This window comes from Nannospalax galili, unplaced genomic scaffold (assembly GCF_000622305.1).
Source record: "Nannospalax galili isolate Female #2095 unplaced genomic scaffold, S.galili_v1.0 scaffold286, whole genome shotgun sequence".
Lineage (NCBI taxonomy): Eukaryota > Metazoa > Chordata > Mammalia > Rodentia > Spalacidae > Nannospalax > Nannospalax galili.
The window spans coordinates 4,949,400-4,966,195 of NW_008359442.1; the positions used below are offsets into that span (position 1 = coordinate 4,949,400).

The following is a 16,796-nucleotide window of genomic DNA, read 5'->3' on the forward strand; positions in this document are numbered from 1 at the left end:
GAATACTGAAATATTAGCCCTTTTAAAGTTTTCCAGTGCAACCTTGAGTTTATACCTTCTCAAGAGACAATATGATAGGGCAGATATTGGAAGAGCCATGCTGTCTTTTGTCCTCAGACCTATGACTTTAGGCAAGCTACTTACTTTTATTTTATATCCTAGTCTATTGCATTAGGATTAAAAAAAAAAACATCCTAGCACAGGTCACAGAATAATATTTTCAGATCAGAGAAAACCAGTGTGAATACTTGTCTGGAAGTTGAAGTCTTAATTATATAGGCTCACTTTTTGTACAAGGATGGATTTGAGGTTTTATTTATTTCTCTTCCTATTTTACTCTTTCAAAAAAACTCTGAAATGTGGTTGGGAATGATGTGACCATGAAAGGTAAGGGGAACTTGCTCTCAGAAGTCTGGTAACATCTGCCCCCATGGTTCAGTGCAGCACACTCACCACTGTGCTTTAAGGGAAGTAGAGGTATATGTGACTGTTGCAGGGTCTTCTTCAGAGTGACTCCTGACTAAAATGATAATAAGTTGTATATAATCCGGAACAAGCTTTGAATACTTGTCAAGCAGAAAACAAAATAAGTCAGTATTACTTCTATTTGGTTCCTGTCTCACTCAATATTTTGATTTCTTTCTTTTGTTTAAATTGGTTGATACAACTATTCACAGCTCTAGCTAAGGGTGCATGTTTCCTAGGAATGAAGATTTGTTTTCTGATACCAAAGGTGTGAAGAAACTTAGGGTTCTCTGGTTTTATGTTCTCATTCAATGGTGCTCAATTTTCAGAGAGATGGAGTATACTTAATTCTATCCTCACATTACATTATTGTCTCTAGGAAAAACTGGTGTCTTCTAGAATGTTTTCTATCATGAAGAATGTAATTACTCAAAAAATTGCCTTGTAACTACTTGAAATCCTGATTGGCATAGAATATGCCCTAGGTCAATCTTTATTATTGTTGTTTTGCATTGGTGTCAATAAGCCCACAGAAAAGGAGCTAAAAATATGTACTGTGATCATTTCCCCATAAAAACATGATATTACTAGTCATAATCGTTTGCACTCAGATCCTTGGCACCTGTGTATGTCTATAAAGTCATCATAATAATCAGATATATACATATTAGAGAGTCATGTGCCAACATCTCAGTATTATCAACAAAACAATGAGTCTTTCTGTAAGAATCAGTATATTTTAAAATGAAATGGAGATCTTTTTTAAAGGTTAAAAGCTCATTCAATTTTATGCCTTACAGAGCTTATATTGAGTTGGATCTTGTATAACTGTATTAACTCAACAGCGAACGTAAAAATTTTATAGCCACTTTTGAAAGAGCTGTATCTTTGCTCTGGAAACTGTTAATGAGTATGTTAAAACTGTAATGAAATGCTTCTTCCAAAAAATTTTTAAAAAGTGATATCATCTCTAAATATATAGTTTACAAATCTTAAAAGCATCTTGCAGTTTCCAGTTAACTTTTCAATTCTCAATAGTAAGTATCAGTGGTGAGCCAAGGAGCACTAAGCACTGGTAAAGTCTTTATATTGAAATTAGATACCCAGATCACCAAGAATAGTAATGTACATATTGAAATAAATTCAGACGGTATACACACATACACAAGGACTTGGGAAGAAATTGATATCCTCAGAGAGATGGAAGAGAAGACCCATCTATGAAGCAAGAGTAAGTTGTTAGGTTAGCATTAGAAAAGCATTAAGATATAAAATTAGAGCTCTGGGGAGTATAAATATAACAGATATGAAAAACTCAACAGAAAATTGAAAAAGAAGTCTGGTTCTCTCAAAGAGTACTGACTAAAGGTCAAAACATAGAACAGAGAAAATCAGAGAATCAGGTTGGTAATGACTGTATCTAATTAGACTGTGTGGATTAACTGATGAACGCATCTCACCTATGGATGATGATAATAGTGTAAATTAGTATGAAGATATTTTCAGACATGAAAGATACAAAATCGTATGTTCTATGGAGTTTGATTTTTCAGCAAAATTTTAAGCAAATATGCAACAAATTGGTGCAGAAAGAAAGATCCAGGATCCAATCAATATGAGACAAGTGAAGGCAACTTGAAGTTGATGATGAGGAAAAGCTCAAGTCACAGATTTACAGCCTCCTTAGAAAGTACCAGTTCTCACTGGATAAAGCATTTAAGACTAGTGTGGTCCAGGGATTCCTAACACCACTGGTTGCCTTGTGAAATATTTCAGGAATATCTGGTATCTTAAGAATTCAATTGTTCATGGAACAATTTTATGTGAGTTCATCTTTCTCCCAAAAAATACATGAACTCTTCTAATTCATGTATTTGAAAGATACTAAAATGTCACAATAGACTTCATTTGCTACAAATCTATGCTACAGGTTTCAAAAGTAATGAAAAATTCATACTTGCTCCTATTTTTTAAAAACTGTTCTCTGAATTTTTTCTAGAATGGTAGCTTCGCATTTTATTTTGGTCCCCTAAATTTCTTATCATCTGCTTGCAGTAGTTACTTGTGATTCCTGGCTAGTCTTCTATATGTAGACAGTCACATCTTTTTGAAAAGAACACGCTGTTCTCTTTTCATTATTAACTCTTTTTCTCTTCTTGCCCCAGGGAAGCAAATACTGGCAGAGAATTAGAAGTTCTAAGTTCTGATATTGATTGCTTTGAGCCACAACCCATGGATACAAATAATTAGTCTTATGAAGAATGTGTAGCCCACGTGCTCATGAGATGGTTCAGCAAGTAAAGATGACTACTTCCAAGCTTGATGATCTGAGTGCAATCCCTGGGACCACGTGGTAGAAGGAGAGAACTGATTCTCACAGGTTGTCCTCTGTTGTCCTCAAAGCACTATGTCAGGTAGATGCGTGTGTGCAAACACAAACACACCCACATGCAAATTAATAAATAAAAAATAATAATAAAATATAGGAGTTGATGAAATGACTCAGTGGTTGAGAGCACTGACTGCTTTTAAAGAGCACCTGGGTTTGGTTCCTAGCATCCATATAGTGGATAACAACTGTCCATAACTCCAATTCCAAGGGACCCAGTGCCCTCTTCTGACTTCACAGGCATCTGGTGCACTTACACACATGCAGGTAAAACACATACACACAAAATAAAAATGAACTTAAAAATTAATACTAAAATGTAGAAAAGAATGTGCCTCTCAGAACACTGTGGGTACTGAGGTATAGAAGTGTAAGAATATCTGAGACCACAACATTTTATCTTCCTCTCCACTGAGATGTGTTCTCTCTAGTATCTTCCACTTCTCTTAGTGTCTCCTCACTTGTTTCTCAAAACACAGGCATGTTCAAATCAAGTTTACTGTCACAAAAATTTTGAAATTCACCCAAAACTCTCATGGCTGTGACAGGCAAGACTTAGGAGTGGGGCACTGCACAGTGGTAGACAATGAGCAAGGAAATCCAAGTTTTCATTCTACAGTACTTCTCCTGACTTGTTCTAGGACTTTAGAGAAAAGTTGTAACTTCTCATACTGCTTAATTTGAAAGATATGAAATAAAGGCGAACCAATTTGCTTCCTTTCACGTGTATATATGTGGTCGAAGTGTCCGCATATGTGTTAAGTTTAAGTCTGTATGTGATCCTGAAAAATATAATGGTTTATATTCCTCAGCCTTATTCTACATTTCAACACTTTGAAAAGATTGCTTTTGAATAGTTGCCAGTCTTAGAGTGCTATAAATCAAGTTTGCAGTTTTAATTCTTTTTATTATTTCCTGCCATTTTAAAAATATTATTTTGATTTTATGTGTATGAGTGTATGTATGTATGTAAGTGCACCGATGTTATGCAATTCCTGCAGAGGTTAGAAGAAGTCATTGGAGTCCCCTGGAACTGGAGTTACATATGGTTGTTAGCTGCCAGGTGGGTGCTGGGAACTGAAAGCGGGTCCTCTGTAAGAGGAGCCAGTGCTCTCAATGACTGAGCCATGTCTTCTGCTCCTTTTCTGCCATTGTTAAGGTGTCATGATACAAGTTCAAATTAGGGGAAAAAGAGGAAAATAAGGGCAGGGCCATAATCTGAACAATCAACTAAAAATTTGTTGGCTATTTTGAAGTTAAAGATTGTTAGGTTAGACATTATGCAGTTGCAATCATTATTGAATTTAAGTGAAAAAAATAAATAAGAGTCTTGTCAAAGCCACACACTGATGCCTGGACCCCTTATGAGAGAACTCTCAAGAAAATGAATCTCACTGTTGAGGTTACAATGAATCAGCTAAGTACCTTCCAGGCTGGGAAGCATGAAAATTGTACTTCAATTTATGCGGACTATTGTCTCGTGTTTAAAAGAGAAATGAAATAGCAATGACAGTATTGACTCAAAGACTATGTCATCAGCATTAATCTGACAAGCTTTACAATGCCCTGAATCTTTTAAGAATTAAGATATCTGTCCTTTCAGCCTGAGACTTTCCGAACTCCTCTTCTTTCTTGTTTCTATGTGCATGCACCTCATGCTCCAGGCTATCACTCTCAACTGCCAGACTCCCCACTTGTTTCTGAGCCTCTGACCTCTGGCCTCAGAAACAAGTGGCATTTGTATGCCTGGTACCTTCTGATCTCATTCTCTTTTCTTAATACATTGTCCTGCCTATAATCTCTGGTAAAGGACAGCACTTCCCAAATATCTAGGTTTTTATGCCACCCTCTGGGAGCCCTTCCTTATGCCTCAGCAAGCTCTTCATAAGATTGCACCAATGAATCGATTGGTATCTAATATAAACAAAGTTCAGTTGAGGAATTCCCAGTGTCAGATCGTTTCACAAACAGCAAGTGTACTCATTGGCCAAGTCTTCAGCTGTGGCCTAATTAAAGTCCGAACAGTAAGGTAAAGTTTCTTTTTCAGAACATATTTATGGAATATAAATTATTCAAAGAATCCTAAATTGTGTAATATGAAAACATGAAGTCTTCACATATTTTCATTTGTCCATTATTGATTTTAGTAGTGTAACGACCTCCAGGATGAAGAATGTTATGACTGTGAAATGGAAAACATGACCATTTGCTTATTGCTGTATATTATAAGAATTTTGTGTTTATCAAATGATTAAGTGCCATTTTCATCAATGCTTAGAGTGCGTGGTTAACTGTAAAGTAAGCTTTGGAATTTATGCTACTTCCTTCTGGAAATTATACTTTTTATTTTCAATGTCTCAGGTGAGACATTTGAGGTCCAAGAACACAGCTATGTTTCAAAGCTACCCAATTTGAGAATGAAGATTTAAATTAGTTTTTCATCCTCTTAATCAGATATATTTTAGACAGTAATGTTACCTAAGAGTCAAAAAGAGAGGTGTTTTAGGGTAAGATACCTTACTAGGTGAATTATAAGGAAGAGCTGGTACTAGAATCAAAGGGATCTAGATGAAGTAAGTGCATTTCAATTCCAAACACTCATCTAAAACTAATTTAATAAAAGCTATTACTTATTTTCTGTCATGTGAACTAATTGATATAGTTCAAAGTACGTCTGTGTTTATCAAAAATTGTATGAAGCCTTATTTTGGGCAAAGATGAGCTAACATTAATCAGTCCCTTTCTGAGGTACAATAGCCACCTCTCTATTACTCTCAAAGCCACTGCTTTACATAAAGTTGTAGTTTGGAATTGAAAGAAAAATTGGTAATTTGTTCAAAAGATGTGAACAAAATGGACCCCTTCCTTTCACAGGCACAATTATAGTTTCAAATGGTTATATTAATTCAACCAAAGAGTACGTGAATTTCATTTTTAGATTTCATCTTGAGTCCTTGCCACAAGCAAAATAATAAATTCTTCACCCTACAGAAGCTTGTTAGCAAAACTTTCACTGCAAGGCTCATGTAATTACCCTGTAGATTACAGCTCAGATACAATAGGGAACCTGGTCTTTCCTTCTAATTGGCAGCTCTTACACTTGCCACACAGAAAATGGGTAGATATGGTCCAGTTATCAAAGTTTTAACAAAGATGGATTTTTTTTTGTTTGGTGCTGATTTATTTTTGTGAGCCTCTACATCTTGAATTTAGAATATGTGGGAAGAATATTCCATGCACAGGCCAATTATAAACAGCACCTCCAGCACATACTGATGTCTGCTGAAACGACTACATTCTGTGCTAACTGAGATTGCTGATACTATCTGCAAGAGTAGAGTGCCTTGTAGACAGTAATCGGTTATTGTGAATAAGAAGATCTGTTCCAGGCCATTTCCCACCAAATGTCCTCAGAGGACCTTCCCTTCCATTGCCTTTCAGTCCTCTTCTGGTGATTTAACCTTTTATTTCAATTTATGATTTGAACTTTCTTTTCCACAGCTGTGATTGCTTCATGAAATAAATTGAAAGTCCTTTACGTAGCTGAAGGCAAACTTAATCCACTGGACTTGAAACCTGAGGCCTGGGCCTGTGCCATAGCTATGAAACATTCTGACTCCCCATTATTCCCTGTGAGTTTCTTTATCATTTCGGATATTTTATTTGATTTAACCAAATTTTCTCTGAAATATGGCGATTTGTGCCCCAAATGTGAAGTCTCTAAATTATCTTTAAAATCAAACCAAATGAGGGACTAGAAAGATAGCTCAGTGTTTAAGAACACTGGCCTCTTTTGCAGAGGACCCAGGTTCAGTTCCCAGCACCCACACGGCAGCTAACAACCATCTGGAACTCCAGTTCCAAGGGATCTGACACCGTCTTTTGACCTCTGTGGTCATTAAATGCAGGCACTGCACTTTTATGCATGCAAGTAAAACACCCATACAAATAAAACAATAAATCTTTTTAAAAATCAAAACCAATGCAATTATCTTATTGTCACGGTTCTTCCCTGTGTTTCTTATCAGGATAACTATTGATCTAGTGAGTTTTCTCCAGTCTATAACTCACTTTCAAAAAGAATTCGTCCATGAGTTCCTAAGCAAATGTTTAAATGAGTTTCTGTGAACTTTCTTAGGGGCACTTTTGTTTAAAAAGTAATATTTTGTTTCTATTAAATTTAACTCAATATAAAGAATCAGACTTTTTAGTATCAGTGAGCTGAAAGGGAGAGACTGGGAAGGAGGATGGAGGAGAGGAAGGGCAAAGAAGAACTGGGACAGAAAAGGAGAGAGGCGGAGAGAAAGAATACGAAAGCATATCTCTTGTACTTAATAGCTGTTTAGTTGTTTATATGGCTGTTTATTCTACAGTCCCTCCAAGATGCCTAAACATGCTCATCATAGCTAGTTGGGTTACAGGTTTGGCTCACTGAACAACCACACTAAAAGAAAAGGAAACAAGCATATACATATATCGTCGTGGAACCTTATTCTGACATAAAGAATCCACTGAAGAATTTTTAAAATTCTAGTCATTACAAATTTCATAAAACTAAAAGGATGTTCCGATTTAAACACACTTATCTAAATATTCAAAGCTGGCACCTATCTATGAGAAAGAACATTAGATATTTGTCTTCTGGGTCACGGTTACCTCACTCAGGATGACTGTTTACAGTTCTATTTGCCTGTGGATTCATAATTCGGTTTTTCTTAACAACTGAATAATATTCCACCATTAAATGTACTACACTTTCATTATCCATTAATCAGTTGATGGACAACTAAGACATTTCCACTTCCTGGATATTGTGAACAGGACAGTAATGAACATGGATGAAGGGATTTCTGTGTCTACCTGTGGCCCAGGATGTAGGGGAGGTGAGTAGGAAACCCCAATCATATCTGAATATCTATTGGCAATTGATGGACCGTAGGAGAGGGAGAGTCAATTTTTCTCATTGATATGATGCCTGGTACTTTGACAAGATTCCAGGGCATGAACCCACAGGGAGGAGCATGAGGGAGGCATGGAATAAAATTGATAAGCCTTTTAAAATATGAACACTGCTGCACCAACCTAAGTGGTTTTCTATGCCAGTCATTGTTGTGGATATTAGACTTTACACCTGGGTTGGAACATTGATTGATTTTCTCCCTTAGCATTTTGCGTAGTATCCTCTGATACTATTCGAGCTGATCTTCTTGGAGGAGGCTTCCAGATCCGTTCTAGCTCCATTGCTTCAAGTCCTATGTCTGAAGTATATTTCTGTCTTCAACAATAGGGTCTTATCTTCAAATTTGGCAAGGAAATCAAGGGCTGTGGCAATAACCTGTGTCATTTGGGGAGTCTCTTGTACTACCCCACCAACAGCTAAAAGGTAAGTTTCTCCTGTCTGACACTGTTTTCCTGTTAAATTAACCTTCAGCTATACATATGCACTCATGTACAGATATTAAATGCATATTTTTCATTAGCATTTTGAATGAATACATTTCCCTCTTGTTTTACATACTACCTAAGCATTATTTATCTCTCCCCTCTCTCTCCCTGTCTAACCCTCTCCTTTCTCCTCAGTTAAAGTACATGCATTTCCCCCATTTCCCTGTTGATGATACCCTCTCTTGAGCTCCTTCTTCCCATGAACCCTGACAGTTATTTGTATAAGCCTCCCTCCTCCCTTCCCATTTCCCCTATTTTCCCTTGCTAATATTTACTCTCCCCTCCTCTCAGGCTCCTTCTTTCCTTTCCCACCACCGTTTCTTTCTGTTTTTCTAGCTCCTACAGTTACATCACGACATATAATCACATATAAGGATTTAGGACTTAAGTTAAGATGCAATAGTGAGAAAAAACATACATTGTTCTGACTCTGTGTTACTTCACTTAGTACGATGGTTTCTAGTTCCATCTGTTTACCTGTAAATGTCTTCATACCTGTAAAATGATTCCATATTTACCACTGAGTAGAACTCCATTTTGTAAATATACCACACTTTTATTATTCATTCATCAGTTGAGGGACATTTAGGTTGTTTCTATTTCTTAGCTATGTGAAAAGGGCAGCAACAAATATGGATGCACACATATCTCTGCAGTAGGATGAGTCCTTTGGGTATGTGCCAAGGAGTGTTATAACCAGATCAAATGGAAGATTTATTTTTAGTTTTTAAAGGATTGACGCTGCTTTCTGTAGTTGTTGTACGAGCTTGCAAACTCAGCAGAAGTGAATGAGCAGTCCCCTTTCCCTGCATCTATGGCAGCATTTGTTGTCGTTTGTTCTCTTGATCTTAGCCATTCTGACTCTCTTGAGGGTAATTAACAGCTACTTAATTTGACTTAAAGCCTGCTTAGCTTTGGTTGTATATTGGTGAGCATAGCTGCCTTCCAAGCCTGATTAATGGGAGGGAACTCGTGTGTGATACTGTAACATAGCCAACACATGGCTGGAGATGTCATAAATCCCAGAGGAAAATCTGTCTTTGTCACATCCTTAGGCAAACACAATTTCTTTTTGTATTATAAATATGAATCCTTTTATTTACCGACAAATATACCTCTCACCACTCATCAAAGAAGCTTCTTTTTGCAACAGATGGGACTATTATAGCATTGCACAACTGGTCAAACACTGAGAGTAAGTGTCTCTGAGATACACAGCCTTAAGTGACATACCTATAATGGAGCTTCTACACCTAAAGTTCTTGGAACATAGTGGAACAGGAGATAGAGAGAACATTACTGCATCTCCCAAGTCTCACCAGAAAGCCTCCTTGTGTAACAAAGGGTGATTAACACAGAAAGCCACAACTGGTCAAAATGCAGAGAATAAGAAACTGCAGAGTGTGTCCCTGGATAGGCCTCCTATATTAAACCTCACCCACCTAGGCTTCAGGGACCATTGTGGAAGAGGGGATGAAAGATTGTAAGACCACAAGGAAACAGTTTTCCAAGTGCCTGGGAACTTGCTCATATGAACATACAGCAATGGTGACAGCATGTAAAAGACACATGGAAACTCAGATCAGACAAAAACTCAGCATAGAATTGGGGAAATGGGTAAGGAGTCCCAACTTTAGCTGAGGAACGATTGACAGCTGATCACCAATAAGTAAGAGAGAATTGATATTCTTTAAGAAAGTGATGCTAGATAGGTTGGCCTGGCTCTAGTGGATAAACTCTTGTCAAGGAATATCTGGGGACACAAACTTTACTTGTTAGACCTTAACATATGTGACTGAATGCATGAAATATGGTGCGGGGTTATGGGGCCAGTGCAGCTGGGGAGGAGGTTCTAAATATGATTAAGATGTATTATATGAAATACATAAGGTTCAATAAAATGTGTATTAAACAAAGAACTGCAAAGGGCACTAGGAACTTAGAAGTTGTATATGTATATGTGGAAACTTCTGGAAATGTCTTCTTGTAGCAAATATCGTTCTATGTGTTCATCCAAGTGAGTGTTTAATAAATTATCATAATGGTATAAAAATAAGTACAGAAAAAATTTTAAAACTTTAAAAAGAAAAGGACAGATAATATTGGAGGATGTGTAATCAAGGAGGTGGTAGTGGGTAAGTGGTAAAGAGGGGAAAGAATTCTGAATATGATAAAAACTGTTTGCATGGAATTCTGGAATAAATAAAAAAATTAAACTAGTAAATGGTTATCTGACTTTCTAAAAAGCTAAGAAGCATGGCTAATGGATGACGTGCGTCTGAGAAGGTCACTGGTCCAGGGTGCTAGCCTCCTTTTCCCCCTTTCTCTGTTTATATCTATTTCATCCCTTAGTCTATTGCTCTGTACTTCCCCTTGACGTCTTTAGTGAGCATAATATTTTTATAAACATTTTGTGACTATATATTTGAGAGGAATTGATGACAATGTGATAAATGTGCAGGTAATATTCAAATTAATCTTTAAGTAGTCCTCTAGGGCACATGTTTTATCCTAAGTAACACCCAGGAGAGGACAGGTGGACTTTTAAAGTGCTTGTTATTGATGAATGGGATGTGAGACTGATTGTGAAATGCTTACAGGGTTTACCAAAAGATGACTTCTCAATTCCTCCAATGTGGGCAAGAAAGTGACTCTGAATTTCATAAAGGAAAGGAATTAGTTTAAGCTTGGAACTAACTCTTTCGCCAATGTCTTCATGCAGCCCAAAGGATCTATTACCTTGATGCAATAAAGATGTTGCCTTACATTTCATAGCAGTTTATTCTTTCTACAAAGTAGCTGTATGTATATATGCTATGTTGTGTGTGTGTGTGTGTGCGTGTGTGTGTGTGTGTGTGTGTGTTCATATGTAGGTCTGTGAATACCTGTGCTACAGAGGTCAATCTCCTTTGTCTTTCTCTTCACCTTTGAGGTGAGGTTTCATTTTTGTTTGACTGCTACTGAATTCGGCAGGCTAGTTGGCTGGTGAGATTCTGGGGATGCTCCTGTCTCTGACTCCTGTCTCCTCTCATGAGTGTCGGGGATGTACGTATGTGCACAGTACTGTGCCTGGCTTCTGCATCTGTTCAAGCTCGGTACTCAGGCTTGCACAAGATCTTCACCTACTCAATCATCTCCCCAGCCCACTTTATGCTTTTGAAGTCCTCACCTTAATCGCCTCCTTTCTCTTTCTGTCATGGAAGGAACAATAGAGGTAAATGAATTAAATGTTCAGTTAATTCATATCTCAGAGGTCTTCATTATGATTATAATTAGAATTTTCTCTTTTATTCTAACCTCAGTGTTGTTACCAACTCTTTGATTAGATCAAGAAATCTGAAACTAAGCCAAGGAAAGGACATTTTCTTTTACTCAATAGTTGCCAAATATTTTCACTTTAAAAACTTGGCTTACATTTTAATGTAATTTGCAGTAACGATCATGTGTCACATGGCAGCATTTGGCTCAACAAAAGACCCAGTTTAGTATCACAAGAAGACTGAGACAGTCCTATGCCCTAATAACTTGGTAGCTGTGGTCATGTGGCCACACAAGGCTTTACTCACAGGTGTGTAGTGATACCAGTTAGCAAGCCTATGCTGTCAGCCTGTGAAAGAAAACCACATAGTATTATGTACAATTAATCACACTTGATGATAATAAATAACCAAGTCATTGGGGTATGAATTTTCCTATATTATACCGTATCCATTATTTTATAGTGCACTCCTGCTTGCTAAGAAAAAGTTCACTGGAAAACAGAAGAATCATACACCTCATGCTTATTGGGTCTTTTGATTACATAAACCAGTCATGTTAAATGATTAATCCATTCCTATACTGTGAAACTACACTTTATGATGTTCCATAATGACAATGATTCCTGTTAACGCATTTTTCAAACATACTCTGATAGTTAAGTGATGCATAACTGAACATTCACTTTAAGTTGTTAAAATAAACACTGAGGGGCTGGAGAGATGGCTCAGAGGTTAAGAGCACTGAAAGTGAAAAAAACAGCCAGTTATGCAATTTATTTCATTACTTGTTTGCTTACTTTTGGTTTTCAGTAGATTATCATTTGGCTTGTTAAAGTAATTAGTGTAGCTTAGCTGGTATGCCATGTAGAAAGGAATTATATATATCCTAATTAAATAAGATGGCTGCAGACTTCATAACAGCTAAGAAGTTCAAATTCTACATTATAGAGATACTATAATTTTAGAATAAGATTACTTATTTCAAGTAACAAAATCTCAAACATCATATTGACTCAAGTAATCTTTCTTTTCTTTTTTTTTGGTCTTTTGGAGACAGGGTCTCCCTGTAGCCCCAGCTGTCCTGGAACTCACTATGTAGACCAGGCTGGCCTTGAACTCACAGGGATCTGCCTGCCTCTGCCTCCCGAGTGCAAGTGCTGAGATTAAAGACATGCGCCACCATGCCGGGCTCAAGTAATCTTTTTAAGCAGAGATATTCATCATAACCATAAAAATATTCCTTATCGGATCATTTTTCACACTGATGTATTAAAATATACTCTTTAGGCTTAAGAATCAAGCTTTAGACATCTTCAGTTTATTGAAGTATCAAATTTGAAGTACGGATCTTTTTCATGTTTTAAGAACATGTTATTCTTGGAAAAAATAATTCAGTTTTTCATACTTTCCAAAAATATAAATAAAGTAATCTCTGATTTAAAAAAAAACTCATGGGTTATAAAGACATTTTCTAAAATTACTGGACACAAAATTATAGAAATACTGCTATATACTTTTTTAATATTTTGCTTTTTATTTTATGTGTATGAGTGAATTGCCTGCATATATGTAAGTGCACACATGCTGTGGACTTACATGACATGGAGGTCAGAAGAGGGGTTTGGATCCCATGAAACTGAAGTTAACAGACTGTTGTTAGGCACCATGTGGGTATTGAGAACTGAACCTGAGTCCTCTGCAAGAGTAGTCAGTGCTCTTAAACACTGAGCCAGCTGCTGAATACTGCTATATTAAAGCATTATGTCCACTTTTAATGACAGTTTTACTTAACAGGAAGTTATTTTTTTAGTTTTTTTTTTTGTGTGTGTGTGTGTGTGTGTGTGTGCTCTTTGTTTTTTCTTTTTCTTCTTGATCTTTTTGACACAGAGTCTTTCTGTAGCCCCACCTGGTTTGGAACTACCTAAGTAGATCAGGCTTGCCTTTATCTCACGGAGATCCCCCTGCCTCTGCCTCCTGAATGCTGGAATTAAAGGCATCCACCAGCATGTGTGCTTTTATGGGAGCTTTTATTATACATTGTTCTGACAGAGTAGAATTTATTTTTGGCATATAAAAAGCTTTTCTACTTGATCGTTCTGGCTTGAAATATGCAGCCTTCTACATTCCTACCTTCCTTAAATCCTCTTGCTACCAAGTTTCTGTAAGTCATCTAGAAATCTAATTTCCATATCTTGAACAAATACATTGTCAATGAACACTGTTAATGAATTCCATACCATTGTTCAGAAACCTTCCATGACTTACCAGCTACTTGAAAAGAAACTTATGTAGTTTGACATGGCAATGTTTTAACAATTTTGATCCACCCAGTTCTCCAGTTTTAATCCCTACATCACTTTAATGTACACCTGTTCTCGACTGAATGTATTATTTCAAAGTCACATACTGAAACTTCAATGTCCGATGCAATGGCATTTATTTAGAGATGGGGCTTCTGTGGGGCAGTTAGGTCAGGTCCTCACAATGATATTAGTGACCCTACAAAAGGAGAAAGGAGAGAGCACATTTCCTCTCTCTCATCATGTAAAGATGCCAGAAGACAGACATATACAACTATCTGCAATGAGGAAGAAGGCCCCCAGCAGACTACAGCTATTGGAACCTTGTTTCTTTTCCCACCTCCATAACTCTAAACAAGAAGTTCATGTGAGTTAAGCTACCTGTAGTTTGAGATTTCATAACAGCAGTCCAAATGACTGGGAGTATGCTATAACTTAGGGAATTTTCCACTAATGTGCCTTAAACATATAATTAACTCTAATCATTTGTCTTTGCATATGTTCTCCCCAAAATATTTTTTCTTAAACTGTAATTTAAATGGAATCTTCATGACTTTTTTTTTGTTTGTTTTTTTGAGACAGGGTCTCCCTGTAACCCCAGCTGTCCTGGAACTCACTATGTAGACCGGGCTGGCCTTGAACTCAAAGAGTTCTGCCTGCCTCTGCATCCCAAGTGCTGGGACTACAGACATGCGCCACCACATCCGGCTCATGACTTATTTTTGAATCTACACTGAGAGCATCTCTTCTCCCTTTCCTGTCTCCAGAGAAGACGTACACATGACATCTAATATTTACAATTTTTTACTAAACAATAGATTATTGGAGAATTGTCTATACTTCTTTTCTGTCTTTGCATCCCTAAAAGTAACATTTAGATTAGTAACTTGCCCATGATAGGACTTCAATAAATATTTAGGAGTTAAGATCATTGTCTTTGTTAAAAAGATGACTTATATTTAAGGAACTATTTACAAAATTTAGAAATTAAGGTTGATTGCTTTAGACAATCAGATACCTTTAATTCTGGAGTAATCCTGTCTCAGCCAAGTATGAACTATTTTCCTTGTGTAATTAGAAAGAAAAATATACAACACATCACTCATCATTTCTGAATATTATGTTAATGTATGAAAAAGGGCAAAAGCATAAACAAAGAAAATATATTTAGGATCTATCCAAAAGAAACAGGCCAAAAAAAGAAAAAAATAAAACAAATAAACTAAGGGCAAATAGGCCAATTTCTTATCTGGATTTCATTTAAAATGATATTGGTAAAACTATGTATAGTACCCAAATTACCTCATATCAATGAGTTTCAATTGAGATGTTTGCTAAGTGAAGTCTTCTGAAAAGGGAGACAGCATGATAATTCAGTGAAATCATGGTAGAAATTATTTTATCACTATTGGTAAAAGTGAGAGGGAAAGCAGAGTCAGAGGTCACTTTTTGTAACTTGGTAGTCTTTTCCTTGGCCTTAAAATCAGGCCTACACTTTCCTCCAGTAATGACATTTACAAAAATTTATTTTATAAAAAAATTGTTTTATTGGCAGATCTCGTCCCTTCCTGCAGCCAGGGATATTAGAAATATCTAATCTAAAGATGTCTCATAGAGGCTGGGGATACCAATAAGGGGCTCTGTTTTTTTGATTTTTTTTTTTCTATTTCTCTCTCTTTTTGCCAAAGTAATACCCTGCTCCTGGAAGACATGCTGAGGACATTACCAGAACCTTGATGGATGCGGACACCTGGAATGAGGACTGAATTGATCAGCTCATCTCCCCTTCTCTCCTCCCTCCACTAAATCCTTATTGACTCCTGAGAAATGAAACCATTGTACTACGCTTAATCAACTGTTGTCTCCAAAGATTCTTACAAATATCCTGACTGAGCAGCCGTTACCTGAGACCAAAGTAAGGCTATGTTCCTGTTCCAGACCACCAGAGGACTCCCTCTCAGTTAAGAGAAAAGGGGGCACACTATTCCTCTCTTGTTAAGTCTTCAGGGTCTGGAATGATGGAAAATCAGCCTGACAATGGCTGAAGGAACTCATCATCCACCCACCTTGCCTCTCAATTCCAGGAGGGAGCTACATCTATTTCAGAACACACGGCCCCTAGAAAACAACATCTGGTTCCTTATCAGCCTTCCTGTAGATCTGGTTCCTCACCAAACCCTTTATCAGAACTCCCCATCTCTCCTTACCTGATCCTAGGAAGGAGCACCCCCCCCCCCCGCCAAGGCATGCCCTGCCTTCTGCGATTTGGAGAGGATTTTTGAGCCCACCTATAAATCCCAGCCCTCCTCCAACCCCAATGCCCCAACTTCCATACCTGTGGGAAGGTTGCATGGTCCTTGTAGCTAATAAAGTGATCTGTATCTATCAAAAAAAAAATCATAGATGCTCATTAATTTTAAATACAAGACTTTTTTCACAAAATATTGATAATAAAGCATTGGGAAAATGTTCTTGTAGGCTGTCTAATCAAATGAAAAGCATTCATGCAATGGCACAGAAGGTACTGATGGTTAAAACAATAGAATTTAGATGATTATAAGGGAAATATCAAATACAGATAGAATAGCAACTCATAAGAATACTTACAGCCCTGAGAGGTTCAAATTCTGTATTATAATATTTCAGGATGATAGTGTAAGAATCAATCTCATTATAGAAATTCTAAATATTCCAAATATTTCTACTTTTGGAATAAGATATTTAGCTTTTTTTAACTTAAAAAAACTTTATGGAGAATTTCATAAATGCATATGAAGTGTTTTGATCAAATCCATTTCCACTCCCTCCCTTCCAATACCCCCCATATCTTCCCATCACTTTTTCCTGACAACTTCATGTACTCTTTCTCTTTCTTTCTTTCTTTCTTTCTTTCTTTCTTTCTTTCTTTCTTTCTTTCTTTCTTTCTTTCTTTTTCTC

At 36.9% G+C, this 16,796-nt stretch overlaps 1 long non-coding RNA gene across 1 annotated transcript; it reads left to right on the forward strand.

Moving 5' to 3' along the window:
- The first annotated feature begins 8,152 nt into the window (after positions 1-8,152).
- Positions 8,153-16,330, forward strand: LOC115068433. The gene is made up of 2 exons (XR_003847781.1): positions 8,153-8,237; positions 15,548-16,330. It is a non-coding gene; the product is annotated as an uncharacterized LOC115068433 (long non-coding RNA).
- Positions 16,331-16,796: the final 466 nt, after the last annotated feature.